Source organism: Carassius carassius, chromosome 8, assembly GCF_963082965.1.
Source record: "Carassius carassius chromosome 8, fCarCar2.1, whole genome shotgun sequence".
Taxonomy (NCBI): Eukaryota; Metazoa; Chordata; class Actinopteri; order Cypriniformes; family Cyprinidae; genus Carassius; species Carassius carassius.
In genome coordinates, this window is record NC_081762.1 from 16,008,145 (window position 1) to 16,024,581 (window position 16,437).

Here is a 16,437-nt window from a genome sequence, read left to right on the forward strand (position 1 = left end):
TTTGACCCCCCACTTTCTTCCTGATTAAAAAAAATATATATATCCGGGATAAAGATTAAAAAATGTTTATCTTCAAACTACGCAGAACAATAATAAATAATAATTAATTCGACATTTATTCGTACACTGAACCGAGAACCGTTTCTGTCGGACACGTCCGATTCGAGAACCGAGGAGCTGATGATAGATGATAGCTGAAGCAGACCGACACACAGAGCGTCTGAACAGAACTGATTCTTTTGGTGATTGATTCTGAACTGATTCTGTGCTAATGTTATTAGCGTGGGTACACCGAAGGCTTGAATTAAGGGCAGTAATCGCCAATGACGGAGACAAATCAAGATGGCGGAGTGAGCGGTTTAGTCTCAAGCAGGCTCCGAAGAAGAATTTGTTTTTCAAGTCCAAACTTTATTTAAATGAAAAATCAACCAAACCATATTGTAACAGTAGTGACATTTATTTGTTTTTGACAAACTTTTGAACTTTTTGAGGAATTAATTGCACCGAAATTACTAACTAACAGAAAGATGAAAAAACAAGGTGAAGCTAACATCGTCGACCATGCCTACGGCACCACTGTGCTGAGTGATATGAGTGAAACGAGTGTAAACGAAATCCAAGAAATGGAGCAGTCTTGTGCTAATCTCGAGGACGATCAAACTCCTGTAAATAGTTCTCAACCCAAAAAGTTGAGGAAGGGAGTCGCGAAGGCAAGGGAGGATAATGCAAATAGCTTTATGCTAGCGATTGAGTCTGTGATGTAAAGATTCGACGGTCTAGATGGGAAGCTTGAAAACATTGAAGCGAGGATGAATAATGTTCAAGAAGCTCTGAAAAAGTTGGATGCCCTAGAAGTCAAACTGCAGAACATCGATGAACGCACCGATGCGATTAAACGAGCCACAGATGAAAATAAAGAAAACATCGAGAAGCTACAAAGACAAGTTGAGTTACTGGCGGCAGAAAACAAATCCCTGTTAGGAAAAGGTTTTGGAAGCTGCGAGATACAAGAGGAGGTGGAACCTCCGGCTCTTGGGGTTACCTGAGAAGGAACATGAGAAAACCAGGGATGAAGTCATAGGTATCCTTACGAGAGTGGTCCCCATGTCTGTAGACGAGCTCCGCTGAAATGTTGACACCGTTCACCGTTTGGGGATAAAAGGTGCAATGAACAACAACATGCCAAGACCCATCATTATACAGTTTGTTTCGCGAACGGTGAAGGATGAAGTGTGGAAGTTGTCGAGGGAGGCCAGAGTGTGCAAAGAGAAGAAGATCATCTTTAAAAAGGATTTCTCCAAAGAGGATCGGGAGGCGAGGGAGAAGCTGTGGTCATGGGTGGATGAAGCCAGGCGCCGCGGAAAGGAGGCTTTTTTGAAGGAAGGATACGCGATCATCGATGGGAAAAAGGTTTATCCGTGATGCATATATGATACGTTCCATAACCTTGATTGAAAAACTAATCACGTTTTCAAAGTTGTTGTTCTTCTGTTATTATGGGCTGTTGAATAGACTGGGGAAAACAGACTCATTGATATGACTAAATAGCCCAAGTATTTATTTTTAGTTTATTTATTTATTTATTTATTTTTTGACTGAAACATTTGGAGGTTTGGTTGAGCCCTAATATACTTCGGACAGAATTGCTCATTCCTGCTCTTTTGTTAATTCAAGGGCGTTTTCATTAGGCACTAACTTTATTTGTTTTTTTAGTGTTCAATGTCGGTTTTGTTTACTTCTTTAAATGTTTGAGGTTTAAAAAATCTTACAAAGCGCAAGGAACTTTTTTATTTTGTAAAGAACTTAAGGCAAATTTGATTTTTTTTTACAGGAAACACATTCGAGTACAGCAGATGAAAAATTTTGGAAACAGCAGTGGGGGGATAATGTTTGTTTTATATTCTCATGGTACCAATTATTCAGCAGGTATTATGATACTTTGCAACAGGTTTACAGGAAAAGTAATTAGTCACATTGAAACTAATACTTTTGACTATTGGAGATTGAATAACCCTACAATTTTGTAATATACCTGGATTAGTGCTTCAAACGGGAACCAACGGTCAAGGTTAGATTACTGGCTAATCTCACATTCAATAAGTAATAATGTTCAGAAATATGAGATTACTGCATCTCCGCTCACCGACCACTGTTTAATAAGCTTATCCTTGTTAGTAACCAAACAACCACGCTCTTCTGGTAATATATGGAAACTAAATAATAGACTTTTATCAAATTATTTTTTTTTGCAAACAAATAAAATCCCTCTGCCTAAAAGTAAAAGGAATGGATATGTCAAATAAAGGGAAGTGGGAATGGTTTAAATTTGAAACAAAGAGGTTGGCAATTGAAATGGGGAAAAGCATGTCAAAAACAAGTAAACTAAAACAGAAAGAAATACTGATAAGGATTAACATACTCTGTGGTAAAACTAATGCTTCCGAGGAAGAACTAACTGAGTTGAACTCCCTCCAAAAACAGTTTGATGAAATGTATTTAGAAAAAGCAAGTGGAGCCTTTGTACGATCCAGGGCTAGATGGATCGAAGAAGGTGAGAAGAACACAACATATTTCTATGGCTTAGAACAATCTAAACAATCTAAAAAAAGAATTTGCAAATTAAAAAAAAATGACATAGTCATAGAAGACCCTAGCCAAATAAATGAAGAAATTCAACTCTTTTACTCTGACTTGTATAGCTCAAATTTCCACAAAGAGGACTGTGAATCCTTTTTTACTCAGATTAAGAGTAATATTAAAAGGATTGGAGAGAATGACAAAATAAGGTTAGAAGAAAAAATAAACTTGCAAGAAATAGAAAATGCCCTAAAAAAGTTTTTTTGGGAAGATATCAAAGAATTGTTATTGAATGTATTTATAGAATGTATACAAGAAGGATGTCTTACTCCAACAATGAAAACTGGTATAATAACTCTACTCCCCAAAACAAAAAAAGATATAACAAATTTAGACAATTGGAGACCTATTATGTTGCTCTGCAATGATTATAAGTTATTAGCGCTAATATATGCAGAGAGATTGAAAATAGTAATTGATAAAATAGTAGATGAAACTCAGTCTGCGTTTATTAAAGGTAGAAGTATACATAATAATGTGAGATTAATATTGGACATGCTGGACTATCGGTCTCTTTTGGAATCGGAAAGCCTGATTTTATTTATAGACTATTTCAAAGCTTTCGATTCTATAGAACACGATTTTTTATTTTCTACGTTAGAGAATTTTGGTTTCGAAAAACATTTTTGTTCAGTGATCAAAATGTTCTATAATGAAATCTACAGTTATGTCTCCTTAAACCCAGGACTAACACCTAGAATAAATATAACTTGCGGAATAAGACAAGGATGTCCAATTAGTCCCAAGTTGTTCATTTTATGTACACAGCTACTAGCATATCTGATATTAAATCATCCAAATTTTCAGGGTATACATTTTTTTGATTACGAATTTCGACTCAGTCAGTTTGCAGACGACACTGTCTTCTTCCTTAGGGATAAATCTATGGTTAGCAATGCATTGCATATAATTTCTATTTTTTCCAAAGGTTCAGGTCTTCGTTTAAATATGAAAAAGTGTGAACTACTTGCGTTATATGATTGTATAGATACATAATTAATGTCAATCCCTGTTAAAAAAGAAGTTAAATATCTTGGAGTTAAGATGGTTAAAGATGAAAAACAAAGAGAGGAAATTAATATGAAAGAAAAAATTGATCAAATACAAGTATCCTTGAACCACTGGCTTAGTAGAGATCTTTCTATTTTTGGGCGTAACTTATTGTCCAAGGCTGAGGGTATATCTAAACTGATTTATCCATGTCAATCTCTTTACATTGCTCCAAAGAACGTGAGGAAAATTAACTCTATTATATATAAATTTCTCTGGAGAAATAAGACCTACTACGTTAAAAAATCTCAGATGGTTAAGGAGTATAATGGTGGGGGGGGGGGGGGGATTCAAAACAATGGATTTTGAGGCAATGTTAGGAACATTTAAAATAAAGTGGTTGAAAGAGTTTCTATTGAAGCCAGATTCAATATGGTTTCACATTCCAAAAAGTATTTTCCAGAAGTTTGGTGGGTTAAACTTTCTTTTGAAATGTGACTTTGAAATTTCTAAAATACCTTTTAAATTATCTGAGTTTCATAAACAAGTTTTACATCATTGGAAGATGGTATTTACCCATAACTTTACCCCTCACTGTGCCACCTTGTGGAATAATAGAGTAATTGTATCAAACAAAAAGTCTTTGTTCAACCAGCTTTGGTTTGACCAAGGCATTATCTTCATTCATGACATTCTAGATATAAACGGTGAAATCTTACAGTTAAAAGATTTTAAAAACAAATGTAATAATATTCAATGTTCTCTTAAAGAATATAAGAAAATCTGTAAATCTATCCCTGTGAATTTGACACAGCTGATAAAAAACACAATTAGTTTTTCTAATGTCCAAATCAAACTTCCAAACTTAATGATAGGTGAATTAAACATTACGGACAAAAAATGTGACAACAAATATTTAAATAAAGCTTTCAAAGGATATATATATTTATATATATATGATTATGATAGGAAGACAAAACTTAAAATATTAGATAATCCAACGATTGCAAAAAAACATTGGAAATGTATAAAATGGCCAATTGCACCCAAAGTAAAAGAAATGCAATTTAAAATTCTTAATAACTACTATCCATCTGCGGAGACACTGAGGGGTAGATTTGGTTTTGAAGTTGACCCTTGCGACTTTTGTCATGAAAACCCAGAACGAACTGAGCATTTATTCTTCCTTTGCTCAGTTAGTAGGAAATTTTGGCAGGATGTCCAAAGATGGTTAAAAAATAAAATTAGCGAACTTGAACAATTTACAATAGAAGATATTCTTATTTATAATTCTAAACTGTCGAGGGATCTTTCACTTTTGATTAACCATATCATTCATCATTATGGGTAAATACCACATTCACATAAGTAAATGGAAAAAACAATTACCAAATGTAAACTGTTTTAAAAATGATTTTTTCGTATGTTACTATCCTCCTTGAACCTTGTAAACAAATCTAAAACTGTAGAAGCTATTTGCTATGCTGCTGAAATGTTTTTGATCCAGTAACACATATTTTATTTCGTGAACAATGCCTTATTTTATTTATTTATTTTTTATTTTTATTTATTTTCATTGTCAAATCTGCATTTTGTTGATGCCTTGCCCGGTTTTCTTATGCTGTTGTCTCCACGAGAGTTTGTAATAAACACTGTTAAAAAAAAATAAATAAATAAATAAAAAATCGCCAATGACATTACATCGAGCGCAAAAGAACCGGTAAACCGTTTTTTTTTCAACTGGTTTATTTGATCGAATTGTCCGAAAGAACCGGTTCACTTGAGCACCTGCCGATTCCTCATGCCGCACCCGCACTTCGCGCCCTCCATGCCACTTCCCGCCAAAACGGGTGTGGCCTAGCCCTTTAAAGGGAGCTCGAAAAGGCTGACTCACCTGATTTATTTCATCGCCGAAGCAAACCAGAGTGAATCGTGCGCACGGCAGAGAACGCAGTACTCGTTCCCTCTTCTAGAGAGAACCGAGGTTACGTTGGTAACCGAGTACGTTCTCTTACGAGAGTTCTCTCGTACTGCGTCTTAGCTAAGACACTACGGGAACCCCATGTAAAGCGCCGTGCGCGCAGGGATCACACACCAATAAACCTGGAAGCAACGCCCAGGATTTACAGTGCACAGTCACCAGAGGGACTCACAGAGAGTCCAGAACAGCAGGGGGGGGACCCTCCGTCCCATATCCTCCGTCCGTAGGCGCGGCAATATGACATCACACAGTCAAGGCAAGGCCTGACCAATGTGGAAACGCTGGACTTACGCAATACTGCCCATATAACAGTCGGCAGCGCATAGCGCTTGCGATCTCAGAGTTCCAATCAGGACCCTGATTCAACTATACTGACAGCAGCTTTGCCTGCAGGACGGGAAACTCCAGGTTATAGAACCTGATAAATGCAGACGGCGAGGCCCATCCTGCCGCCATACATATATCCTGTAAGGAGATCCCACTAGACCACGCCCACGACGAGGCGACGCCTCTTGTGGAGTGTGCTCTGACGCCCAGTGGGCACTGAAGGCCCCTGGAAGCGTAAGCTAACGCTATAGCGTCAACTATCCATCTGGATAGGCTCTGTCTCGAAACAGCCATTCCCTTGGAACGTCCACTGAACGAGACAAACAGCTGCTCAGTCTGTCTAAAGACAGCGGAGCGAGACACATAAGCTCTTAAAACCCTTAACGGGGCAAAGAAGACTCGAGTCTCCATCCTCTCCTGACACCGACAGGGCAGACAGGGAAATAACCTGAGCCCGAAACGTCGTGTTGAGGGATTTCGGCACATAACCGTGCCTAGGTTTGAGTATGACCCTTGAGTCATTAGGCCCAAACTCCAAGCACGTTGGGCTCACCGAGAGCGCGTGCAGGTCACCCACACACTTCACTGAAGCGAGAGCCAACAAGAACACTGTCTTGAATGACAGATGTTTGAGGCTAATCGTTCGGATAGGCTCGAAAGGGGAACCTTTCATGGCCTCCAAAAACCGTCGAGAGGTCCCATGCAGGGACTGACGGAGGTCTGGGAGGATTCAGCCTCCTAGCTCCTCTAAGGAAGCGGATGACCAAATCGTTCCTTCTTATTGACTGACCGAGCGTTGTCTCAGAAAACGCTATGATAGCCGCCACGCAAACTTTGAGCGTGGAGGGGGCTCCGCCCTTATCCAACAGCTCCTGTAGGAAGGAGAGAACCTCCGTCACCTCACAACTAAGGGGTGAACGTCCCCGAGCTGTGCACTAGCTGGAGAATACTGACCACTTTGAGGCATATAGCCGTCGAGTCGACGGAGCTCTTGCCTGAGTGATAGTATTTAGCACTCCCACTGAGAGATCAACGGGTAACCGATGTGCGCCCACACATGGAGGGACCACAACTCCGGTTAAGGGTGCCAAAATCGAGCCCCTGGCCTGCGAGAGGAGGTCCCTCCTCAACGGCACTGGCCACTGGGCAGTGTCTGCTAACTGCATCAAATCTGGAAACCATGGTTGGTTCTTCCAAAGTGGTGCTACAAGCAGTACTGAGCATCTTGTTTCCCTCACCCGTTCCATCACCTGCGGAAGGAGGGAGACAGGGGGAAAAGCATAGAGCGGGCAGCGCGGCCACCTTTGTGACAGCGTGCTTTCGTTCTTGGAAAAGAACGCGGGGCAGTAAGCGTTTTCGTGGGACGCGAAGAGGTCCACTTCCGCCCTGCCAAATCTCCCCCACAGCAACTGGACTGTCTGTGGGTGTAGAGACCATTCGCCCGTGGGAATGTTGCTTCTGGACAGTCTGTCTGGACCCAGATTCTGTAGCTCAGGCACATGAACTGCTCTCAGCGAGTGCAAGTTGCGCTGAGCCCAAACCAGGAGGCGTTCCGCCAACCTGTACAGGTTTCGGGACCTTAGACCGCCCTGGCGATTTATGTAGGACACCACAGACATGTTGTCCGAACGGACTAAGACGTGGTGGCCCTAGATTCGGAGACAAAAGCGCGTCAGCGCGTTCTCTACTGCCAGTATTTCCAGACAGTTGATATGTTGGAGCTTTTCCCGTTCTGCCCACAGGCCAAAGAACGGTCTGCCCTCGAGCAGCGCTCCCCATCCCGAAGTGGAGGCGTCCGTCGACACCATTGTCCCTTTCGAGGAAGTCCCCAGGCTTACACCTGATCGGTACCAGTCGTTCGCTGTCCAGGGTTTCAAGGCTGTAATACAGCTCTGATTGACCATGAGACGCAACTGACCGGATATCCACGCTCTGCGCGGTACTCGCGCTTTCAGCCAGAACTGCAAGGGGCGCATGCGGAGCAGGCCCAACTGAAGAACTGGTGATGCTGAGGCCATGAGACCTAGCATCTTCTGAAATTCTCTGAGCGAGAATGTCGCGCCGCAGCGGAGAGAGCTCGCTGCGCGCTGAATGCCCAACGCGCGCTGTGGTGACAGCCGCGCCGTCATGGAGCGTGAGTCCAGAGCTATATCCAAAACCAGTATCGTCTGACTGGGGTTCAGCGAACCCTTCATCCAGTTGACACTGAGACCAAGTTTCTCGAGGTGATCGAGTAAAATGGCCCTGTGCTCCACGAGCTCTGATTGTGACTGAGCCAGAATCAGCCAGTCGTCCAAATAGTTCAGCACTCGCATGCCTCTGAGTCTGAGAGGAGCGAGCGCTGCGTTCATGCACTTCGTAAACATACGAGGAGCCATGGACGAGCCGAACGGCAGGACTGTATACTGGTATGTCTGGCCCTCGAAGGCGAATCTCAAGTATCGCCTGAGACGTGACGCTATCTGTATTTGAAAATACATGTCCTTCAGATCTATCGACATGAACCAGTCTCCTCTGCGAATATGCGCGAGGAGTCTCCTTGTTGTAAGCATTTTGAAACTGCGTTTCGCCAATGCTTTGCTCAGCTGTCTTAGATCCAGTATGGTTCTGCGACCCCCGTCTTTCTTGGGCACTAGAAAGTATTTGCTGTACAGCCCCGCTTCGCTTTGAGCTTGAGATACAGGCTCCACAGCCCCTCTGCCAACAGTTTTGATATTTCGGCTCGAAGTAGGTGTGCTACTTCCGTTTTGACCGTGGTTTCGACGCACGCTAAAAAGCGCGGAGGGCGTCGAAAAAACTGTAGCGAGTAGCCTCCCTTTATAATGTCTAGCACCCAATCCGAAACCCCTGGAAGCGCTGACCATGCATCTGCATGAATGGCTAGGGGTTGGATGCGAAGCGCGCTCTGTTGGCTGGGCAACGACAGCGCTTCGATGTGCTCTAACATGGGCGTTAAGCCCGTGACATTTGAGGCAGGGAGCGCGCTGATCACAGCGGGCAAATCGCTCGTCCTCGACCCCTCCACGGCGCTTAACCGAGCGAGGGAGGGCTGAGCGGGTCCCGTGGGACTCATGCTGTCTGTGAGTAATTGTGGGCTGTTAGCGTGCACATTTACTGGTTTAGACTCGCTGTCTGCCTGGGCAGAACGAAAGTGCACGGGTTTCGTTTTTACAGAAACCACATGACGTGTGTGACATAGTGTTTGTGGGCACTGAGGAGTGGGCACGTTTACTATGTAGTGCGCGCGATCGACTTGAGTCGCTTTTATGGGCGCGAGCCCTGTGTGAAGGGCTGTGCTTATATGTGGAGATGGGCACTGAGCAGTGGGCATCGTCACTACATTTATAGCGCCATCGGCCGTGGCCGGGACACCAGAAATTGCACCTTTTTCGGGAAATATCTGGGTAGCCGTGATAAAGTTTTTTTTTGTGTGCAGGCAAGCGGGCAACCGTACAGGCTTGCGCATTACAAAAGACGCTGAGACAGTCACAATCCCTGGAACTGAAACAGCGGCGCGCTTGTGTGAGAGTTCAGCCGCGGCAACTCGTACACCCCTGCGCTTTCCTAGGAATGCTAGGATGGCTTCGGGGCTTCCGGCCTCACCGTAATACTCTGCCGTGGTCCCCGCGACGCGGGGCGACGGCCAGTAGAGCGAGAACGGGGTCTCGAGCTGCGTTGCTGACGCTGCTGTGATAACGGCTTTTGTATGCAGGCAAGCGGGCAACTGTGCAGTCACAATTCACAATTCAGAACAGTCACAATTCCTGGAACTGAAACAGCAGTGCGCTTGGGTGAGAGCTCAGCTCATCGGGAAGCGATGCAGGGGAGGCCGGTGAAGCAGGGCGAACCGGCGAGCTCGGTTGAGCTGGAGGCGGTTCCGGAAACGGCGCTTTTTACGGTGCCGCAGCGCAGCGGAGAATGCAGGCTCAGAGAAAAAAGCCAAGCGAGTCCTCAGAGTCACCATTGGCAACAGCTTGCAGTGAGGGCATCTGCCGTCAGCGAGCACGAGCGCTGCATGATCTTCACCCAGGCAGGAGACACAGATGACGTAACGGTCTCCCTCGCTGAGTGGGGCTCTGCACGAGCCGCAAGAAAGCATCTTAAAAAAAACGCAAGCTCTTTTACGAGTGTGTGTCACAGGGCGAACACACACACACGCATAAAGAACAGTTGGATATAATAGAATTGAAAGGATATGGGCGCCGGAACGCGCAGCAGGAACGGCAGTGGAAGGCGGCGTTGGCCAGCGGCTTCAGGAATAGCTCGTCTCGCTGAGAAGCTATCTGACGGCACTTGCTTCACTCGTGATCCAACGATGCATGAGCTTTGCTGAAGAGATGAAAATCAGGTGAGTCAGCCTTTTCGAGCTCCCTTTATAGGGCTAGGCCACACCCGTTTCGGCTGGAAGTGGCATGGAGGGCGCGAAGCACCTGCGTTCGATAGGCTTGTGCAGTTGCCGCAGAGCAGCCAATGAGCGAGCGAGCCGTCTCGCCTATGGCTGCGTGCTGCTGCAAATGTGCTTTACAACAATTCAAAATTTAGGATAATTTTTTGCTTCAGTATTTCGTGAAAAGAGACTTTTCCCGTAGCGTCTTAGCTAAGACGCAGTACGAGAGAACTCTCGTAAGAGAACAGATATGTTGTTTATATTGCTGTGTGTAGCCTGTAGTGTAGAAGTAACACAAGCGTGCTGTTTTAGGGAGAAAAGTTTCACGGGCATCGAGGGGTCTGGTCTTTTTTATGTTATTTGACTAAACTTTTATTATATTACAGTACTTATTTATTTTTTAACACGTAGAGTGCCTTAAAAATAATTATCACAACACTGGTAAGACTTACTCAGATTTTCTCATTCTCTGAATTATCATTATAAAAATAAAAACAATTCAGAAATGAATTAAAATATAATTATATTTTAAATGTGTTTTTTTCTACAATAGCAACAGTGTTTACAACAGCAAGACCACTTTAGCCTGTAAACTCAAAAATATGTAAAAATATCAATGTCAACAAAAAAAATGCATAATATATATTACCTGACATCAATGTGCAGTGTGAAGGATATGAATAACAAATGTAGCCTGTCATTTGTTTACATTGCAAAGGTGTTCAATTTTAGACAACTACAACTGTAATAATAATATTAATCACTATATTCCAGTCAGTGTATACATTTTTTTATGTTTTTTATCAATATTTAAGGTGGACTTATTGATTAGGTGTTTGAGTAGTAGTGATGGTTAAAATAATAGATTAATGCTGAAATAGTAAATTGAGCCTTGTTCCTAGATGGACAGAGAGTGGAAAGTAATAGATCAAATGAGGAGATGGAGATAGAGGAAGAAAAAGAGGGAAATGTAGAGGCACAAGTGACAGAAAGAGAGCAGGTAACCGCAAGCCAGGAGACAGAGGCTGGTGAGAAAGAGGAAAATGTAGAGGCACAAGTGACAGAAAGAGAGCAGGTAACAGCAAGCCAGGAGACAGAGGCTGGTGAAAAAGAGGAAAATGTAGAGGCACAAGTGTTTTCTATAGTTTTTACTATAACCGCTGTTCTTTATTCTGTAGAACAGAGAAGAAAAAGCCTTCAGGTTGGGACAATTTAAGACATTTCAGTTTCTAATCCCAGAGCTATTATTATTTTAAACTTAAAATTGTCTTCTCTATTGTTTCTTTTTCAAAACTGCATCAAAGCATTTGCTGCTGTGTCAATACATAATCATCCATATCGATACGCCGAATCCGCAAGTAATGCATCACAATATATTGCTGTATTGATATTTTGAACAGCGCCATTTAAAGCCTTGTTCCATGTGCCCCTTTTATACTTTGATCACCTGCCCCTCCAAAGGTCTCTGCACGGCCCTGTTCAGAGGGAGTGTAAGCCACATTAAAAAAGTTAACAGCTTAAGTAATTTGTGGATGAATGCTTATTGGAGACGCGAACCGTTTCAAACGATTCAGTTCAATTTGGTGAACTGGTTCAAGAGGATCCGGTTGCATCAAATGATTCGTTCGCGAACCGAATATCATAAACTGCAGTGTTTTAAAATCTCACACAACAGACACGGAAGATAAGACAATGCTGAATAAAGTTGTAGTTTTCGCTATTTTTTGACTAAAATGTATTTTCAATGCAGTAATATGCAGTTATTAGCCGTGTCCACTGTATTTTTTTGTTGGTTTTCATAAGACCCCCCTTGAAATGACCAGGACCCCCCAATCAAAATTGTCTGGATCCGCCACTGCCTACAGATAATTTGTAACAGGCAGGGATGGGCAGTATTTCAAATACATATATTTCAAATACAAAATACTATTTTGTATTTAAATACATTTAATCTTACATAAAAAAATAAATACATAAAATATTTTTTGCCAATCAAACTCTTTATTAGACTGCTGATTTCCTGTATCAACAAGTATACAAAAATACAAAAACAAAAACAAAAAAAATACTAAGATTAAATGTATTTAAATACAAAATACATTTGACTTTTTTCAAAGGTATTTAAAATACAAAATACAAAATAATATTTCAAATACAGTATTTGCAATACAGCCCATCCCTGCAGGAAATCAGCAGTCTAATAGGAGGTTATTACCTTATGTTTTTTGAAAATTCAAAAATATTCACACTTACATGTGATGAGTAGTTTGCATTTTAGAAATAGAGGATGCAGAAAGCTTTTTAAATTATTTATTCATGCATTTACACAACAGGTTTCGAATACTTTGTAGTGTGTCCTGTGATGCAAAGGCTGCGTGGGTGTAGACAGATGTCTTCTCTGACACACATGGAGTATTTTAAAGCTGTACACTTGAGTGGAGGGTGACACCGGTTCACATAATCACTAGATCCCACACACTCCACACATAACTGTTGTGAACATGTGAAGAAGTCTGTGCTGATGAGAGAAAGGGTTTAAAAAAAACCACTGGAATCCCCTGACTATAAGTCATTTACACATTTAATCACTTGACAGCAAATTATTTATTGTTCTTAAAAAATTATAATAATAATAAAAAAAAAGTTTTAGCATAATTGCATTTTTTAATTTAAAAGAAGATATCTGAGTTATTTTTCCAAATAAGTAACGCCAGTTTTCACCCCCCGCGACCATTTATTGATTAAAAGCTTTCCTGTCCCCATGTTGGGAGAAATCGGAAGATGTTCCTTTAGTTCTAGACTAAATGTGAACATGCATTAATTAATCTCACTCACTCACTTTCACCCAAAAAAAAAAAAAAAAAAAAACTTCTGCCTGTGGATTTTGGTCTCAAATGGCTTTTACATTTGCCCTTTTTCATAAAAGTATAACTTTTTTTATTAAAACTGAACAAGCAAGCCCTGCCCTGATTTTTAAGTAATGCAAAAGTAACACAATACATTACTTTCCATGAAAAGTAACTTTGTAACATAATTAGTACCTTTTTTTTTAGGTGTAATGCAATATTGTAATGCATTACTTTTAAAAATAACTTAGCCCAACACTGCTTATAAATGGCTTACAAATGAACATTATTATAAAATGTTACCCATTTAAAGCCACTTTCTATTTTGTGGCGCTCAACAATCTTTTCTGTTCAGAACATCAGAACTTAGGGTTTTGTGTTCCTCATATTTATAAAGAAGTCATGGCTGGACAATGACTCTTAGTCTCAGGCTCTTAGTATCCCTGGCGTGCTATTTTTTTAAGATATGAATGGGAATATATATCCGATATAATAAGAAATAATTTTCTAAAGGTGCCAAAAATTGTGGCCAACATGTATAAATAATAATAATAACAATATATATATATATATATATATATATATATATATATATATATATATATATATATGTGTGTGTGTGTGTGTGTGAGTGTGAGTGATAGCACTATGTGAAGGTACAGTATACGTTGAAATTCCTATTCATAATTTTTTGACATTTATAAGCTGCACATTCAAGCAGTGTACCGAGAACCTTCTGATGATATATATATATATATATCAGTAAATAAATAGTTTACATGTAACTTTTTCGAATTATTTGTTGAAATATTACTATTATTTTTGAATCTTTCATCTGTTTCTATCCCCTCTATTCAGATTTTAATCCGATAACATTCATCATGCTGCTGTACAGACATGTGAATCCATGTCAGAGCGACTGTTTCCTGCTGCTCTCTTGCTAGATCCTTTGTAGCAGCTCGTCTGTGACATTTAAACCCCTGATGACTGGAGTTGATGGAAAAAGGTCAAGTGAGTTGGCATAAAACTAGTCATTTTGCGGGTGTAAATGATGAGTTTAGCTCAGATTAATGACTCCGGTGGACTATAAATGGCAAGAACTTTTGCATCTTTTTGTTACTCCACGTTTTGATCTGCCTGAAAAACTTTGCATCATCTTAGCAGGATAAAAAGCAGGGCTGTCTGCAGGCATACATTCTGCTACTGAATGTGAATAGGTTACTGTACAGTGTTTCCCACAAAATTAGATTCTATTTGCGGTGGTGTGGTGTTTGGGGACCGGGGACCGGGGAAGGGGGGGGGGTTAAGTTAAATATATCATATATATATATTAGGGGTGTAACGGTACGCAAAAATCACGGTTTGATACATACCTCGTTTTTAAAGTCACGGTTCGGTTCATTTTCGGTACAGTAAGGGAAAGAAATGCAAACATTAAACTGCAGGTTGTTTATTACTATAAACTTTTTTTTAACAATTTGTTTACATTTTTTTTAATACTTTTTAATAAAGTATATATAAAATAAAAAAAAGAATGAGAAATAAAATACTGCTGAAAAGTTCTGCACTAAATAAAATACTCTCAGTCTCAAACCAATATCATATAATAAAATATAATGAAAAAATTAATAACTATGATTAAGTGCAGCATTACCAATCCCAGCTTGTAGGCCTGCTCATATTTAAAAAAAAAATAAAAAAAATAAAATATATATATATATATATATATATATATATATATATATATAACTTTTCCAAAGTGTAAAATGCAGCATCAACAGTTTCAGTTTTTAGACATGCTAAGATTTCGTTATTGCGTTGAACCGATCGGAATTAAGAGCAAAGGTCTGTTTAAATGCCGACTGGAGCTGCGTTTGAATTACAATCGTTTTTTTCCTAGTTGTAGTGATGTTCACACTCGCGTGATGCCTTTTGAAAACCTTAGGCCGGTGACACACTGGCATATTGCACCTGTCAAACTTAGTATATTTTGCCGTCAATACTGTTGACGGTGTCCTTTATCAATAGGCTTTATATTTATGCTCAACATGAAGTATACATATTGTTGTCGTGAAGACCAGATCCTGGTCTGTCTGCGGTCTCCCTCCATGTCACCTACAGTAGCAGCAGCACGCCAGCGCCACGTCAGGCATGATTCTGGTGTGTAAAGACACAGAAAACGCAAAGCAGCCGTCACGCAACTGACACACAGCAGAAACGCACGCTCACACCATGCAGCCAGTGTGTGTCACCGGCCTTAGAATCAGCTGCAGGGCGGGATTTGCGCTGAACGCGGAGACTTCCGCCACTTAATATGTTCGTTTGTAAACACGAAAATGTATATGTTCCGCACACAATATATTGCATTCGGTACACACGTGCACCGTACCGAAAGCCCTGTACCGAAACGGTCCGGTACGAATACACGTTCCGTTACACCCCTAATACATATATATATATATATATATATATATCATAAATATATCATATATTTTTAGTGACAAGTACACATTTCCATTGCCAACACTTGGTGTCAGATACCTTAAAGGGATAGTTCACCCAAAAATGAAAATTCTATCATCGTTTACTCACCCTCAAGTTGTTCCAAACCTGTATGAGTTTCTTTGTTCTGCTGAACACAAAGGTAGATATTTTTAAGAATGACAGAATCAAACAGATCTCGGTCCCCATTGACTTCCATAGTAGGAAAACATTCTTCCAAATATCTTCCTTTGTGTTCAGCAGAACAAAGAAACTCATACAGGTTTGGAACAACTTGAGGGTGAGTAAACGATGATAGAATTTTCATTTTTGGGTGAACTATCCCTTTAAAGACATTGCTATTGCTACATTGCTATGCCATTGCTACACTTTCTATGCTACGACTGCTCCACAGACTTCTTGTTGCAAATTTTGCTCACACACACACACACACACACACACACAAACCTGGACCTGGAGATGGACACACACACAGACACACTCAAACTCACAAACTTACTGACACACTCAAACACAGGCTCACACACTCAAACATTCAAAAAGACTCACACACACACAGACTCAGACACACACAGGCTCACACACACACAGGCTCACACACACACCAAACTGGACCTGGAGGTGGACACACACAGACTCTGACATACACACACACACACACACACACACACACACAAACCTGGAGATTGAGGTGGACAAAAACCAACACACACCAACCTGAACCTGGAGATAATAATAATGTAATGTCTGGTGGCTGTGATATATAT